Raw genomic sequence first — 16,123 nt, 5'->3', positions numbered from 1 at the left:
AAAAAAAAAAAAAAAACAAACAAACAAAAAACAAAACAAAACAAAAAAAACTCAACATAGATATCTCAGATCTGAACAACTCCATATACCAACTACACTTAACCAACATCTACAGAATATTTTACCCAACTGCATCAGAATACATGTTCTTCTCGGCAGCACATGGAACATTGTCCAAAATATACCACATTATAGGGCACAAAGCAAATCTGTCCAAATTCAGAAATATTGAATTGATTTCCTGCATTCTCTTAGTCCACAAGGTAATAAAATTAGAGCTCAACAACAAAAGCCAGCAAAGAAAATACTGTAACACATGGAGACTGAACAACATACTGTTAAAGTGGGTCTTAGAAGATATTAGAATGTATATTGAAATGTTCATGATATTTAACAAAATTGAACATACAAATTACCAGCTCCTCTGGAACATAGCAAAGGCAGTACTCAGAAATAAATTTATAGCTCTGAGTTCCTACATCAACAAATTGGAGATATGTCAAACTAACAATTTAATGGTGAACCTGAAAGTCCTGGAAAAAAAAACAAGCCAAACCCTAACCCAATTAATTAAAATTAATTCAGTATTAAATGAATTAGAGTCCAAAAATACCACAGAATCAACAAAAATAAATTGATTCTCTCAATAAATTAACAAAATTGACAAACTCTTGGCAAATCTTACTAGAAAAAGAAGAGAACACGTCCAAATTAACAAACTCAGAGATGAGAATGGAAACCTAACCAGAGAAATAACCAAGATACATTAATTATAAGGGAATACTTCTCAAACCTTTTGCTAAGAAGTTTGAGAATCTGGAAGAAAATGAAGAATTTCCAGCAAATATTGATATGCCAAAGTAAACCAAGAATATTTAAACCAATTAAATAGATTCATATCAATCATCAAAATAGAAACATGAATAAGAGACTTCCTATCCAAGAAAAGCCCTGGACCAGATGGATGCATAGCTGAATTCTACAAGGCCTTCAAAGCAGAACTCACACCGTTACTCCTCATATTCATTTTTCTAGATTCTCTAAAACTACTTAAGTATAATTGTAATTCAAATTTAGAACAAGGTAGCATTCAACTATATTCCAAATCCATATCATATAGACACATATTTTGTTAAATAGATAACCCCAGTGGCAAACCGGTATTTTGTTTTTGTTATTGGCCATGGAGTTTGAACTCTGGCTGGGCAGTGTATTTGAGCTCTTCAGTTCAAGGAGAGCACTCTCCCACTTTAGCCAAATGCCACGTCTGGTTTTCTGGTACTTAATTAGAGTTAAAAATCTCATGGAATGGGGCTGGGAAGGTGGCTCAGTGGTAGAGCACTTGCCTTGCATGCATGAGGCCCTGTGTTCGATTCCTCAGCACCACATAAGCAAAAAGAATAAAGCTGGAAGTGGCACTGTGGCGCAAGTGGTAGAGCACTAGCATTGAGCTGAAGAGCTGAGGGACAGCGCCCAGGCCCAGAGTTCAGGCCCCATGATGTGGAATTGTGTCGGGTCTTTGTGCATCCCACGAAAGACAGACAGTGTCCGAGGAAAGGTAAGTTCAGCCGCTTGCCCGTTCCCCAGCCTCCCTTAGCCCAGGAGACAATCAGATGCAGCGGGGAGTCAAGTCAAGCAGGAACTCATTTATTACACAGAGCAATCCCTTTTTAAAGCAAAAGACTGTGTGGGAGGGAAGGAAATGGAACCAACCAATCACTGTAAAGAAACAAATCAGACTCTGCCACTCAACTTAAAAATAGCATTGGCCATGCAGGGGGTTCAAGGAAAGTCTGAGGGGTGAGATTCGTCAGACAAGAATAGGAAGGGCCATTGTGCATGATCTAAGAGCCTGTCCCAGTTATCTCACATCCCCACCTAGCACAGTATACATTAGCCCCACCACAGTTAGAAATGTCCGAAGCAGTTCGATTGATTCCAGGGCATATATAAAAGTTAGTATGTCCTAAGGTCATCCTGTTCAGAACATGGGAGAAGCCTAGGTATTGGGAGTTCCACACATGTGGCACGGTGCATCCTCTTGGGCCCCCACACTCAGGCCATTCTACTATAGTCCAGAAAAACAAGGAAAATTTAAAACAAAATCTGCAGACATAACAAAGCAATCCCGGTCTGGGAAGGTGGCTCAGTGATAGAGCGCTTGCCTTGCACCACATAAGCAAAAAGAAAAAAGCTGGAAGTGGTGTTGTGGTTCAAGTGGTAGAGTGCTAGCCTTGAGCTGAAGAGCTGAGGGACAGTACCCAGGCCCAGAGTTCAGGCCCCACGACCAGACCCAAAAAAAAAAACAAACACAAAAACAAAAACAAAACAACAACAACAAAACAAAACAAAACAAAAAAAAAAAAAACAAGGCAATCCCGGGCACCTGGTATCTTTTAAGTAAGCCAGTTCCTTGTACTTGCCTTTAAGGGAGCACAGGGGTCAAGATGACCTTTGAGCTTTACTGTCAGCTCCCAACGGCTCCCAACAGATATTGATGAAAATCAAATAAAAATTTCAGCAGTTCTTGATTAGATAATGATTAAGTACATTTTTGGACTGTTTCATGAAGAAACTGACATTATTCCCTACCTAAAATAGCAGTTGCATAATCTAGTCTAACAGTAACTTTTACAAATATTTGTAAACAGTCATAAATAAATACCATGAATTTATTTCTAAATCCAATGCTTCTGCTACAAAATGGAAATAAACCTTAAATCTAGCACCCTTTCAAATTATTTTTTAATATTTTTTATTGTAAAGATATTGTAGAAATGGGTTATAATTACACGAGTAAGGTAATGAGTACACTTCCAATCGAGCATTGTTACCCCCTCCTTTGTTTTCCTTACCATCCATTCCCTCCCCGTTTCAAATTCTTAAGAGGAAAAATTTACTGTTTTACATCAAAATTTAAGCTACATTAAGATGACAGTATATGCTGTACTTGGCAATATTATGGTACATTTTTCTACATTAACTGAGGCTTTGACAAGTTATTTCTGAAATACAGTCAACTATTTTAGAAAGATGCTTTCCTTAATTTTTATTAAGGAAAAGAATAAATACGTTTTCACGACTTTATTGAGCACTGCTCAATAAAGATGTAGTTTTAAAAGCAAGTATATTTAAAAAGCTCTAAGATTATTATTTCCTTTATTTTTCCATTTTCTTATTATAACTACCCTAAATGAAAATTCAGAAGTATAGCCAGACTTTCTTAGTGTAGCATTTTGGGTTATTCCTCCAAAAGGAATCCTTCTTTTTGAAATGTATTTAGTAGAAATGGAACAACATTTTTTTCTTATGGTAAGGCCAGCGTTTTTAAAGATGATATCTGACACTAACTGGAAACAAAAAAAAAAATCAGCAATGGTGATATATTAAACTTTCTCAAAATATTACAAGAGTATAGATATATTTCCATGTTATCACTCCCCAAGCTTAATTTACTCAATGCTTAACTATATATTTGTATTTAATATATTATGGAATTGGTTCCTAAGATAGCACTCATTGTTAGCTTGTTCACTGTATTCTACTTTAGAAGCTCATTAATTACTTATTTGTATAGTTTAGACTTCAACAGAATATTATAAATATCATATTTTCTCCTTTCAAATACCCATCCTTTAATTTCAGTATAGAAGGAATGGAATATAAAACATGAAATCACATTAATCTACATAATATATATCTGTAATGCCAGCTTTTGGTGCATTGGTGAATTTATTTTCCCTAAAATAGATACTTAATCTAACATAATTTCCCATAGGGCCATTGTTAAGTTTAAAGATAGTAGTGATTGCTACAGCATTGAATGTGAGAAAGCAAAACCTTATTCAGAATAGGAGTCAAATGCCTGTATGTGTGAATTACTTCCTACTTCAGGTAAGAATAATTCAGCTATTGTTAACTGTCTTTCAAACAGCTGCTTGGTTTCATTGAGGGACAGTATCTTTAAAAGAACATGAGTTTTGATCTCTACTACTGGAAGCTTAGACATTTTTATAGTAGTAGTGGCTATAATATCCAGTAAGAAGAAGTCAAATTGTTTGGACCAAGCATAACATTTTAGTTAACTTTTCCTTATTTTTGACAAAATACATGAGCATATCATCTGAAGAAAAGGAAAAGTTTCAATTTGTTTCATGGCTTCAGAGGTTATAGTCAATCATGATCCAGGTACAATGGCATAGCATAGCAGGTCAACTTATAACAATGTGGGGGAGAGGGAGTGGGAGAAGTAGAAGAGAAGAGGAATAGAGAGGAGAGAGAATGGTGGAAAGAGGGAGAAGAAGATAGGTAGACTAGTAGAGAGAATTGATCGTGATTAACGACAAATATACTCTTATTTTTATCATGTCCATTGCCTTCATGTTCTGGTCATAGAAAAAGTGAGACTAAACAATACTAGAAAAGTGCATCCTTTGCAATGCATGGTGCAGTGGGCATTTTAACAATGACACTTATAATAGTTTCATGTTTTCAGGTCTTATATTATGTTTTTTAATTCATTTTGAATTAATGCTGTTGCAAGATGATATATGAGGATATAGTGTCAGTTTTCTGGATGTGACTATCCAGTTTTGCCATCAACATTAGATAAAGAAGTTGTCTTTTGTCCAGCCTATAGTTTGGGCTCCCTTATTTAATATTGGATGTAGATCTGTGGATAAATTTCTGGGTCTTTGTCTTGTTGCATTGGTCGACAGACCTATATTTCTGCTGGTAGCAAGCTTGTTTAACTATTGTGACTTTGCAATAGAATTTGAAGTTTGGTATTGTTACTCCTACAACACTGTTCTGCCTAAGGATTACTGGGTCTTGTGTTATTTCATATGAATTTTAGGATTTCTTTCTCTATGTCACTGAACAATGATGTTGGGGATTTCATAGGTATTTCTTTGAAGTTTTGGGTTGCTTTGGATAGTATAGACATTTTCATTATGCTAATATTTGCAGTCCAGGAGCATGGAAGTAAAGATTAGGGGAAATATTAGGGCTCCTGGGAAAAGCTTGAAATTTTCTGAGCAAAGATCCAGAAGCACAGCAAGTCAATGAAAACATATGATCAGTGGGACTGCATCAAAATAAAAAGTTTCTGCACTGAAAAGTACATAGCTAAGAAGCTAAAAAGATAGCCTACACTATGAGAGAAGAACTTTTGCCAGCCATACAATAGACAATCTTGTGAATTGAACCCTCAAAAAGCCAACGATCAAATTAAGTGATGGGCTATTTAGCTAAAGAGAACTTCCTCAGAAGAAGAAGTAAAGGTGGCAAACAGACTCTTGAAGAATATTCAACAGCTATGGCCATTAAGGAAATGCAAATCAAAAAACATTGAAATTGCACCTCATCCCGGTGTGAATGGCCATTATTAGGAAAATAAATAATAACAGATGCTGATGAGGATTCAGCCAATAGGGAATTGTTAAGTGGAATGTAAATTTGTTCAACTGCTATGGAAAGCAGGATGGAGATTTTTCAAAACTTTAAACACAGAATTACACTGTGAACCAGCATTTTCACTACTGGATGTTTACACAAACGATGACAAATTAAAATATAGTAAAGCTATAAGCACCACCAAGTTCATTGCAGCAGTATTTACAAATCATAGCCAAGGTATGAAATGATCCTAGATACCCTTCAATGGATAAGTGAATCAAGAACTTGTGGTATATATACAGATTGCAATTTTATTCCTCAATCAAAAAAGGATATTGTACCATTTTTAAAGAAAAAGACTTGGAAGAAGTTAAATGAAGTAAATCAGGCCAAAAGAGACAAAGGATGAATGTTTTTCCCTCATTGTGGAAGCTAGATTTAGCTTACATATCCATACATAAATATGTTTGGTGATATGCAAGTGTATGCAAATGTCTTAATTGAAATTTTGTAGATTCATGGAAGATATGAAATAGTTAAAAATCCAAAATCAAAGTTCAGCAAGACAAAGCACCAGGAATGTGGTAGACAAAGTAGTGGAATGGAGTCAAGAAGACAGGGCTATATGAACAAAGGGCAAAAGAGGGGGGAAATTCGAATGAGAATGAAATGTAAATGAAGTGAAGAAGGCCCAAAAAAATATAGATCCTGTGGTTTCCCTTATCTGCAATAACTAATATATGTGTAGGACAAGCAGAAAAGGAAAAAAAATTAAAAAAAACCTATTTATATATAACCATAATAAGCGAAATGAAACCCAAATAGGGACAAAAGTGGTTTTATTTTTGTTGCTGTTGTTTTTAATGTACTCATAATGTACTATGTGATTTTTTTGTTTCTTATGTATGTTCTTCCCCCATGGTATAACCCCTGCTTTCACTGTGTTTGATTCTGGTGTCCTGCATCTTGTATATACATTTTTATAATTTGGGGAGGGGAAGGGAAATAACAAAAAGCTGAAATAAGGATACAGATTGACCCATGATAACAATACCATGTACAAGACACTATTTTAAAAACGAACTTTACAACTTTGGTGGGGAGGAGAGGATTTGGGGAGGTGGGAAGAAAAGGAGTGGTAAGGGAAAACAAAGGAAGGAGTAACAATGATCGATAGGAAATGTACTTATTACCTTACTCATGTAACTGTAACTCATCTATACAGTATCTTTACAATAAATATATTAAAATAAAAAGAATGAAATATATATCCTATGAAATGAAGAATGGTGAGGGAAGGGATGGGTAGTGGAGGGATGCATGAGATTGTTGAAAGATGTGATATTGATCAACATATTTTGTATTCATAAATTGCTTTGTTAAATGGCAATTCCTTTGTAAAAAAAGCATAGATAATAGTAAAAAAATTAAAAAGTTAAAAATAAAGAAGGAAACACTTAACATCCCAATACGATACGTCAATCCCATATCAATACTCATATATTTCTTGAACAACTTGCAGTTTTTCTATATGTCAGTGGATATTCTCAGTAAGCTTTCTTTACTTACAGTTTTGGGGATCTATATTGGGCTTCGACCAGTCTTGTGCTTACTACTATGTATGTGTTCCAATACTTGAGCAACACTGCTATACCCTTTTATTTCAATTACTCTTGAGAGTCTTCCTCAATTTGCATGTTGCCAGACTCACACTCTGATCCTTGAACCTATGTCTTTATTATGGCATGCAAAACAGACTCGTGCTACCATGGCTTGTATGTAACTAATCTTTCATCTCCATTTTGTAATTTACATTTCTTTCTGTTTTACACTATTTCTCTAGATACTAAAAGTAAGAAATTATGTTACATGCTTTAGACCAATCCAGTGGCATAATGTTTATTTAGTGCTGTTCTTCAAGACCACCTCTACCTGAGTCTAAAATATATTGCACTCTACTTTGTTATAAAATAACTTCAATCTGTGTTTCAGTTTTACCTTGTTATAAAGTTTATCTTTTATCAACGATTTTTTCCAACATACATACATCATCCATGCTCATAAACATAAAGGTGAGATAATATTGAACTTTTATATCAGTTAAGAAAAAATATGATAATTTTGAAAGTATTTCAGCACAGAAGAGAAAGTCTAGTAAATAATATTGATAAAATTAATATGAAAATAGAGCTCTAAATGTGTTTAAACTATACAACAGCATTGGGCATCAGGTTTAGTATGTAATATTAGTTAATTCAATAGTATACCATAAAGAATGATTTTTGCTATCACCTCAAGTTAAACAGTTAAATAATTGATTTAGAGCTTACAAATGGAATTAATCTTTACAGGAAAATTAGTCCATGTTTTACTTAAAGATATGCTGTGTTGCTGTAGTGTGACAGTACATAGTAAATAGTGAAGGTTATAGATCATTACCTCCCCACTTGTGTACTTAAACAAAATATCTAGGCCAGAGGCATGTAAGGGAGGCAGATCTTCCCTCAACTAACTTACATGGATTTGGATTGATCTGAGAACCAAACTAGTACATGGAATGGTTTCCAAATAAGAAACATTCATATTAATTTATTTTCCATATATATTTTAATCTTCACTAGAGAAGTACAGATAATTGAACAAAACAAAATACTTTTACACATTTTTGAAAAGAAAATACAAGAGTTATAAGATAAGTAAAAGAACATGTGAAGCGAGGAAGTGTTAACTACAAATATATATTAAGCATTCCATACGTTTTGTAAGGTAATGGAAAGGCTTGGAAAATTTATATTAAGAGAAGTAAGCCAGATCCAGAGAAGTATAGGTTTCATGTTTTCCTTCATTTTTGGTAGCTTGAGTGTGCCTGTAAGTCTACAAATAAACACAGTGGATGGTAAAACAAAAAAATATACACTTGGATATGATAAATTGTACAGGTCTCTAGGCACTCATGCATTGAAACCAAAGAATGTCTTGGGGAAAGAACACAAAGACATAATACCTATGTGTATCTGATCATACAAAATAATCTTTATTGAAATGAACTCCAGAAAATGGAATCAATAGGTGTTTTCCTTTGTTGCTCTTTGGGTTACCTTTTTCTTTTTGTTTCTCCATTTATCTGTTTTTCAGAGGGAAAGAAGGCACAGAAATAATGAGAAAAAGGGTGAACAAATGCAGCAGTGGTACTCATTAGACACTATGATTAAAATGAGCTATATGACTTGTGGATGGGAACAGAAGACAAAACTGGAGAACATCTAGGGAAAGGGTGATATTATTTAAAAAATTTACTCTTTATCTGACTTATGGAACTGTAACTCCTTGGCACGTCAACTTTTTAATAACAAGAAGAAAAATTAGAATTCAGTAAAACAGGATTGTTTTTTGTAGATAGTTCCATTGCCTGGTCTGAAATGATAATTTCTTTTTCCAGTGAAGCAGGATTTATGTCTTGTTTTTAGTCAGACAAAAATGAAAGGATAGAAATCTAATGCATCCTAACTTTCTTAGTACCATAATCTTTAACATTGAAGAGAGAAATAATATGTTTTAGACTCAATATAAACTCCATAAATTGAACTCATTACAAGGATTTTATCTAAATATGGAAGGTTACATACATTTTTTTCCACTAAGGCAACCCCAAAACATAATTCCAGTAGCTGAAAGGAAAATTCAGTATAAGCACTTCCCTTTGATAAACTCTTAAGTCTCTGGATAGGTAGTTGCTATTGAATACTTTTATTAAAAAAATCAATAACCCACACACATATCTTTCAATGTTATTTGTATTACTTATATTCATGCCAGAATTTATTCTCAGAATACTTTGGCCAATTTTTAGTGTAATCTTCTGTATATAATTTGGAGAAAGTTCTAAACTGATGCACAATAAGGAGCATTTAAAAAACTAGTAGTATGCCAATGTTTAAATCTAAAGAGTTAGTTATTTTTAGTGTTATGTTGAAACTATAATAAAGAAAACTACAGATTGAAACTTGGAGAAAATGTATAAATCTTTGGCATTTATCTGGAGCTGCAAAGTTTTGTACTCAATCATATCAGAAAAATTGCCCCTAATGAAAAAAAGTAAATGCCTCTGCTTCATGCTACTGTGAATAGCAATTGGTTATTTCTGTCTTTACTGTATCTGTACAGAGTGAGAGATTTTTTTAATTTTAATTACTTTTTATTGAAAACTGCCCTGAACGCTAAATGTCCACCTTTACAATAAACAAATACAGTAACGGTAACTCATACTAAAACAAAACATACTTCTGATAGCCATTATTTTTTCTGTTTGGGACAGTTTTAAAGTTTTTCTTTTGTCACAAAAACAGGAATGTACCTATACAAAGCTCAAAATAGGCCATCTTTTTTAAACAAAAAGGCAATGATTCACAAAAGACTATGAATAGAACATGTAACTAGTTGATACAAATCTAATAGGATTTGTTAAAATCAGTCACATCTAATAACACATCTGAAGTGTTCTTGTATAAAATATCACGTGAAGAAAAGAATTTATCAATGTCTATAACAGTGGGTTTGTTCATAGACAATCTGACAAGTTACCATAAAAAGTGTTTCCTGAGACATAAGGAAATGCAACATTATTCTTCTTGAACTTTAACAGCTCAAGACTTCCCACTCAATAAAATAGCTGAGGATCTGAAACTGAGAAAATATATTTGAGTACAAACTGCTTGTGAAACTTATTTTTTTTCTTTTTCTTTTTTTTCTTTCTTTCTTTCTTTCTTTTTTTTTTTGCATCAGAGGGTATTACTGAACTTACAACCAACTTGCCCACACAGTATGCAGTTCAGAGGAGAGGACTTCCGTGCACAAGCCTGTACTGGCTTTGTTCCTGTGCATGCCAAAGTGTCTGACACAGGCAGACAGTTTTTCCTATTTCGTAGTAACTCAATCTTCCTATTAGCAAAAAGAGGTAAGAAGCCCCTGGAAACCGAAGGGGCTAGAGTCAAGGTGGGGGTTTCCTCTCAATATTTTTATTTCAATGTTTGGAACTCTTGATGCAACATTCTAGAGCAAGTTGCTCAGGACCTGCTGGGCCCAGGGGACTGATAAAGGAAAAAGCTCTATTTATTCTTTGTGATTGGATGCACAGATGAAAACTTAACACACAATAACAGAAGTTGGTCGTTAATAAGTCATGTCTTCATCTTTCGGCGCTTCTGGAGCAAACATCTTGTTTTCTAGCTCCTTGTAGCATTAACACTGCAACAATCAATGATGCATATGCCCAGGGCTCTGTTAGAAAGACCGTCAGACTCCTTTTCTCAGTTCATCCATTTGCCACTGTCTCTTGGTCCCAAGTTTATCTGAGTGGTTACCTCGTGCGGCATTGTCTGCTATTGTTTGTTGGGGTGCTCTCGATTGTCCCCGTGTTTTGTGGGCTGGTTGGGAGAGGGAGCCTGGGAGGGGTGTGCCACGGAGGGGAGGGGAGGGGAGGTTTTGAGTCATCAGGATGCCTCTGGGGATGATGCCTTCCATTGCTGCAGGAAGTCCTCCCTGGGCCACACCCACGATGCCCGGCGGGTACCTGTATGTGGCACCATTGAGCTCGGGATGAATTGCTTGCTGGTCTATTACTGACCAAGGAGCTGATGTAACAAAGAATTCCTTGTTGACACAGTTTCTTAAGCTTTCTGGGATGTGACCTTTGATGGCGCGAAGGATCTCCGTGGCGGCTGCCTCCCTCATCTCTAGTGAGGCCTGCTCACTGTACCAGACCATGTGCAGGGTACAGATGAGATTTGGCGCATGTTTGAGTGGACTCTGGGCAAAGCTGAAGGGCTCCAATTCGTGCACGTCGAGGGCAGCGCCTAGTATCCTGCCCTCCTTGAGGGCTTGGGCTAAGGCTTTCTCATCCACAAGGCTGCTGCGCGCTGCATTCGCCAGGAACGCCCCCTGCCTCATCTGCTTGATAGTAAAGTCATTGATGAGGTGGTGGTTATGTTCGTTGAGATTGCAGTGCAGGGAAACACAGTCACTCTGATACAGCAGGTCCTGCAGGGTGTAGACCCTCTGCACGCCCAGAGACTGCTCTATCCCGTCCTGCAATAGGGGTCATAAAATATGACGCTGAATCCAAAATCCTTGGCTTGAACAGCAACTGCCTGCCCTGTGCGACCAAAGCCGATGAGGCCCAGCGTCTCCCCACAAATCCGGGCTGCTCCTGAGGCCACGTCACAGATCTACTCCACGCTCTGCACCCACGTGCCTTCCCGCAGCGCCAGGTACAGCCACATGTTCCGCGGTACAGTTTGAGGATGTGGCAGATGGTGGAGTCGGCCGTCTCCTCCACGGCTGCTGAAGGGATGTTGCACACGGCGATGCCAAGCTCGCTGGCAGCCTTGATGTCCACGTTGTCATAGCCGCTGCTGATGCGCAAGATAACCCTGAGCGCCTTGAACTTCTCCAGTTCCTCCCTGGTGAGGGTGATGGTGTGGTACATCATCGCTCCCATGGCCTCGTTTAACACCTTCTCGTGGATTTCCTGAGTGGACTCTGCATCACAGAAGACCACTGTGGTCAGGTCCTTCAGAATAGGAGAGTGAGAGATTTTATGAGTGTTCCTTTAATATGCACATGTTAATATTATAATTTCACAATTGGAAATTTACAATCTTTAATTTATTTTCTCTATGGTTTAGATTATTTTTACCAGTGAGATACATTTTTTATGACATTATCAGGAGTACTAAGAGCATGACAATCTGTGTTCAAATTTACTAAGTTGAAATGTACTTTGTGATCATGAAGAAAATTACTTAGCTTTTTAAAGTAATCTGACCATATGACACATTGTGTTTTTCCTGAACATTGTGCTGTCGATAAATATTAATCCTTGAAACTGAATGAAAGAACACTTTAGTCTACATATGAAGCCCCACACTCTACCTGGGCAAAATGTTATCCACTGAAATGGAATGTTTAGTCTTACACTTTTAACCAGACCCTTTTTTTTCAAAGGCTTTTCCATAATTTTCTTAAATAAATAATCTTTAAGTTCCAAGGTAATACTGAAAAAAAGACCATCTGATGAAATTAATTCATACTTCGAATTCTTATATTGTACTTCCAGGAGTATGTATAATTTTAATACAAAAATATATGTTAGGTGAAAATATAAACATTTGTGCAGGATTATAGACAATATAGATGAATAGCATGAATAGCTACTATTCTATTTTATTTTATATTCTATATTTGATATCCCAATAACTCTTCCATGTATCTTCTGTTTTCATATGGCACAATAGTCATTAACCAATAACTGATATTTTAGAATATAAGCACTTGTTTTTCTAGAAAAATTTAAGTCTGAACTCCAAAGGTAAAATACATGTTATCTAAATGGGACATGGTAAGAAAACAGTCTGGGTAGGAAGAATGCAGAATAAAAAAATACATTTACTGTTAAGCCAATGAAGCTTAGACTTCAGAGTTTTGCACATCAATTAGATAGTCTATGAACCAATGAAGAGCTGGAGCATTGCTTTCACATAGTCATAATTTTGTAAATCTGGGAAAAACAAAATGAACAGACATAATATCAAACAACACAATTTGTGTTTTCATAAATTCTTTCCATTTTTCTATTTTGTTTTTGACTGCTATATTTACTTTCCATCATTTTTGAAGTAAGCAGCAAAATGGCCATGGATACATTTGACATCTTCATAAGGGAAAGTGATTTGGAAATAGACCAAGTTAAATATTATCCATTTTTATAATTTGTAATCATTTTCAGACATAGATAAATTGATACTAACAATGCCAGTACTGGTGTGATTTTCAGAAACATATGTAATACATGCTGGGCTAACTTAACTTGTATAGTGGCAAGAAAGAATAGGAACAGGACCAGATTTTCTATAATAATATGAATATGCCCTTCAGTAGTAGAAGTGTATGGACAGTGAGGGAGAAATACATCATATAAATCACAAGAATTTGTGTGTTCTTACAGGTTTAATGAAACATAAAATCTTGAATATGTCTTTTATAATAAAGTCTGGTGGTCCCAGATAAAATTCAAGAAAAATAAAAATAAACTAACTGCTGAGGAAAATATAGGTTTGTATAAGAAAGTAATGAAGAACCTAGATCTTTTAACAATCCACTTAATCTGAGTGAATCAATAAAACATAAGAGGTGAAGATATATTTTCTACTCATTTTCTATAAAATGCTAGTAACTGGCATTTTGAAAAACTCATAAAACTTCAGGAAATATTGCATGACAATCTGTCTTCAATTTAAAATAATTTTATTTAGTTATTTTGTAAGGAAATTTTGACTATATTAAAAGCTTATTACTGATGAAGCAAAATTCTGAATTTTTATCTGCTACCACAAACATGTCTTAAGTCTAAAGAATCTTTAAAAATATGAGTAATGTAAAGTTAATTCTGAACAGTAATGCTCCAAGGAGGCTATTTTCTATACAAGCATATGGAATCATTAAAATATGTTTTTTTCTGTGGAGTGGCAATAAAAATTATGATACTATGAGGTTCCCAATATTTCTAAGCCATTTTTTTCTTGAAGTAGACCCTCAAACTATACGTGTTACAAACCCTTGACAATCTCATTCACTCATAAAATTATAGAGGGGGAATATCAACTTTGCTTTGACCTACTGTTGACATGTATTTGACCTTAAGAAAGTTATCTAACTTAACTGAACCTCTTTGACAATACCTTGAAAACAAAATCACAGTTTTAAGGACCCTTCTGTTCATGCTAACAATGTTGAGTTTTACTGGCTTTCTAAATGGCTACATAATTCCCTCAAAATTATTTTAAACAATGCAGAGAACCATCCTTTCTCATGAGAAATACTCATAGATGAGTATTCCTTTTTTTAATCTGTAATGACAGATATAGACCTTCCAAATTTCACTATTTCCTTCATAAATTATTTACTTAATTGCTTTATCCAAACAGATCAATAGTAACAAATAAAAATGCTTATTAGGATTTGATAAACTTTGGGTATATTTCTCTCTTTAAAACAGGCTTTTGAACATTTGCCTTTATGAACAGATTGCTCCACCTGAACATAGATCAGTTTCACACTAAAACATTATCCAAACTGGTCATTCATGCCTGCAATCCTAGCTACTCAGGAGACTGAGTTCTGAAAATCATGGTTAAAAGTCAACCTGAGCATGAAAATGTGAGACTCTTATGTCCAATTACAAACCAGAAAATGGGAAGTGGAGCTATTGCTTAAACTGGTAAAACTTTAGACTTGATTGAAAAGAGCTCAGGGACAGTGCAAAGGCCCCAAGCCCAAGCCCTACAACCAACCAAAGTCAAAACAAAACAATAAAAAAATTAAAAAATTATCAAAATTTCCATATTTGTTCCAAGTGATACATAAAGGACTCTTCCTGGTCTTGAATACACCTCACTATAAAAGAACATTATGCCTGACACACATCATACTAGAAATTATAATGCATATTGTCTCCACTGCGATATAACTTCTTCTCTTACAACAACCTTTTCAAAATGTTTCTGTTTAGCATAAGTTTTGTCCTTATTTAACAATACAAAAAATATTCCGGTTAAGAGTGTTAGAGAAATGGAGACAAAATTTCACCTGTAAATTTCAAATTTCTACTCCTACTATAAACAAGTGAAGATACTGAACAAGTAAACTGAATAGAAACTCTTCTAAACCTCATATATAATTACTTTCATCAACTGGTAAGGATTATTTATGGCAGAGTCTTCTATAAAAGGCAATCAATCATGCATTAAGTGCCCATTTAAATATTGTACATTAATCCAAGAAGAATTTTTCTGAATTGGAAATTCTGTGAAAGTTTCTGTTACGTGGTTCCAGTACAACAAATGTAACATTTGGAGCCAAATAGATTTCTTTGAGGAAATTTATATGTTGAAGTGGTTTAAATTAAAGAAATAATTTCAGGAAATGTCGCTACCGCCTCAACCAGCAAGGAAGACGCGACACCGAACTCTTCTCTCTGCAGTTTATTCAGGACCTTTGAGCAATCTTCTGACCCCAACTCCGGGGAGAATTTCCCACAGCCTTAAGTACCCGCTGGGTAGCCAACCCTGATATGCCACGTGGGAACCACCAATAGGTTCAGGTGTGCAGAAGCAAGCCAGATTCTTTGCCTTAGCCATATAAGGAGTTGTTTACCACAGAGAGCACTCGCCATCGGGAAAGCGGAGGGCGGAAGCCGGCGCCATCTTCCAGGTGCAGCTGCACGCAGCTCTCTACAGTTCCCCCTTTTTTGTTTAAAGAACACAGATGAGAACAGAGGTCTGATCCCTGTTGTGCAATGCAAGGACTGCAGACAAGCCTTCTCCCAGAGGGTGCCTTCTCTAGGGATGACTCAGCCTGTCCATTGATTCATTTTTCACAAGGACGGGAAAAGGCGAATCGAACCCGTGTGCAATCAAACATGCTCTCCTCGAGGGCAAAACTCATGCCTCTCGACTGCAGTACTTTGGCTTTGCAATCTGTGTTCATTGTTTTAGGGTGGCAAGCCACGCTTGGGGGGACCGACCTGCTCCAATGGCTGTAAAGGCTTGGATAATCATGGCTGCACTGCGATGCTGAGAACCTCTAATTTGGCAAATGCACCACAGACATACCAAGGAGGCTAATACCAGGAGGCCTGTCAGGGCTCCCAAACCCACCCACTCCTTGAGAT

At 35.8% G+C, this 16,123-nt stretch overlaps 1 pseudogene; it reads right to left on the bottom strand.

Annotated features, from left to right (window-relative positions):
- Nucleotides 1–10,775: 10,775 nt before the first annotated feature.
- LOC105992133 overlaps nt 10,776–16,123 on the bottom strand; it is a 65,626-nt pseudogene continuing 60,278 nt past the window's right edge.

Source organism: Dipodomys ordii, unplaced genomic scaffold (genome assembly GCF_000151885.1).
Source record: "Dipodomys ordii isolate 6190 unplaced genomic scaffold, Dord_2.0 Scaffold80, whole genome shotgun sequence".
NCBI classification, from domain to species: Eukaryota; Metazoa; Chordata; class Mammalia; order Rodentia; family Heteromyidae; genus Dipodomys; species Dipodomys ordii.
This window is presented reverse-complemented; position numbering and strand designations above follow the sequence as displayed.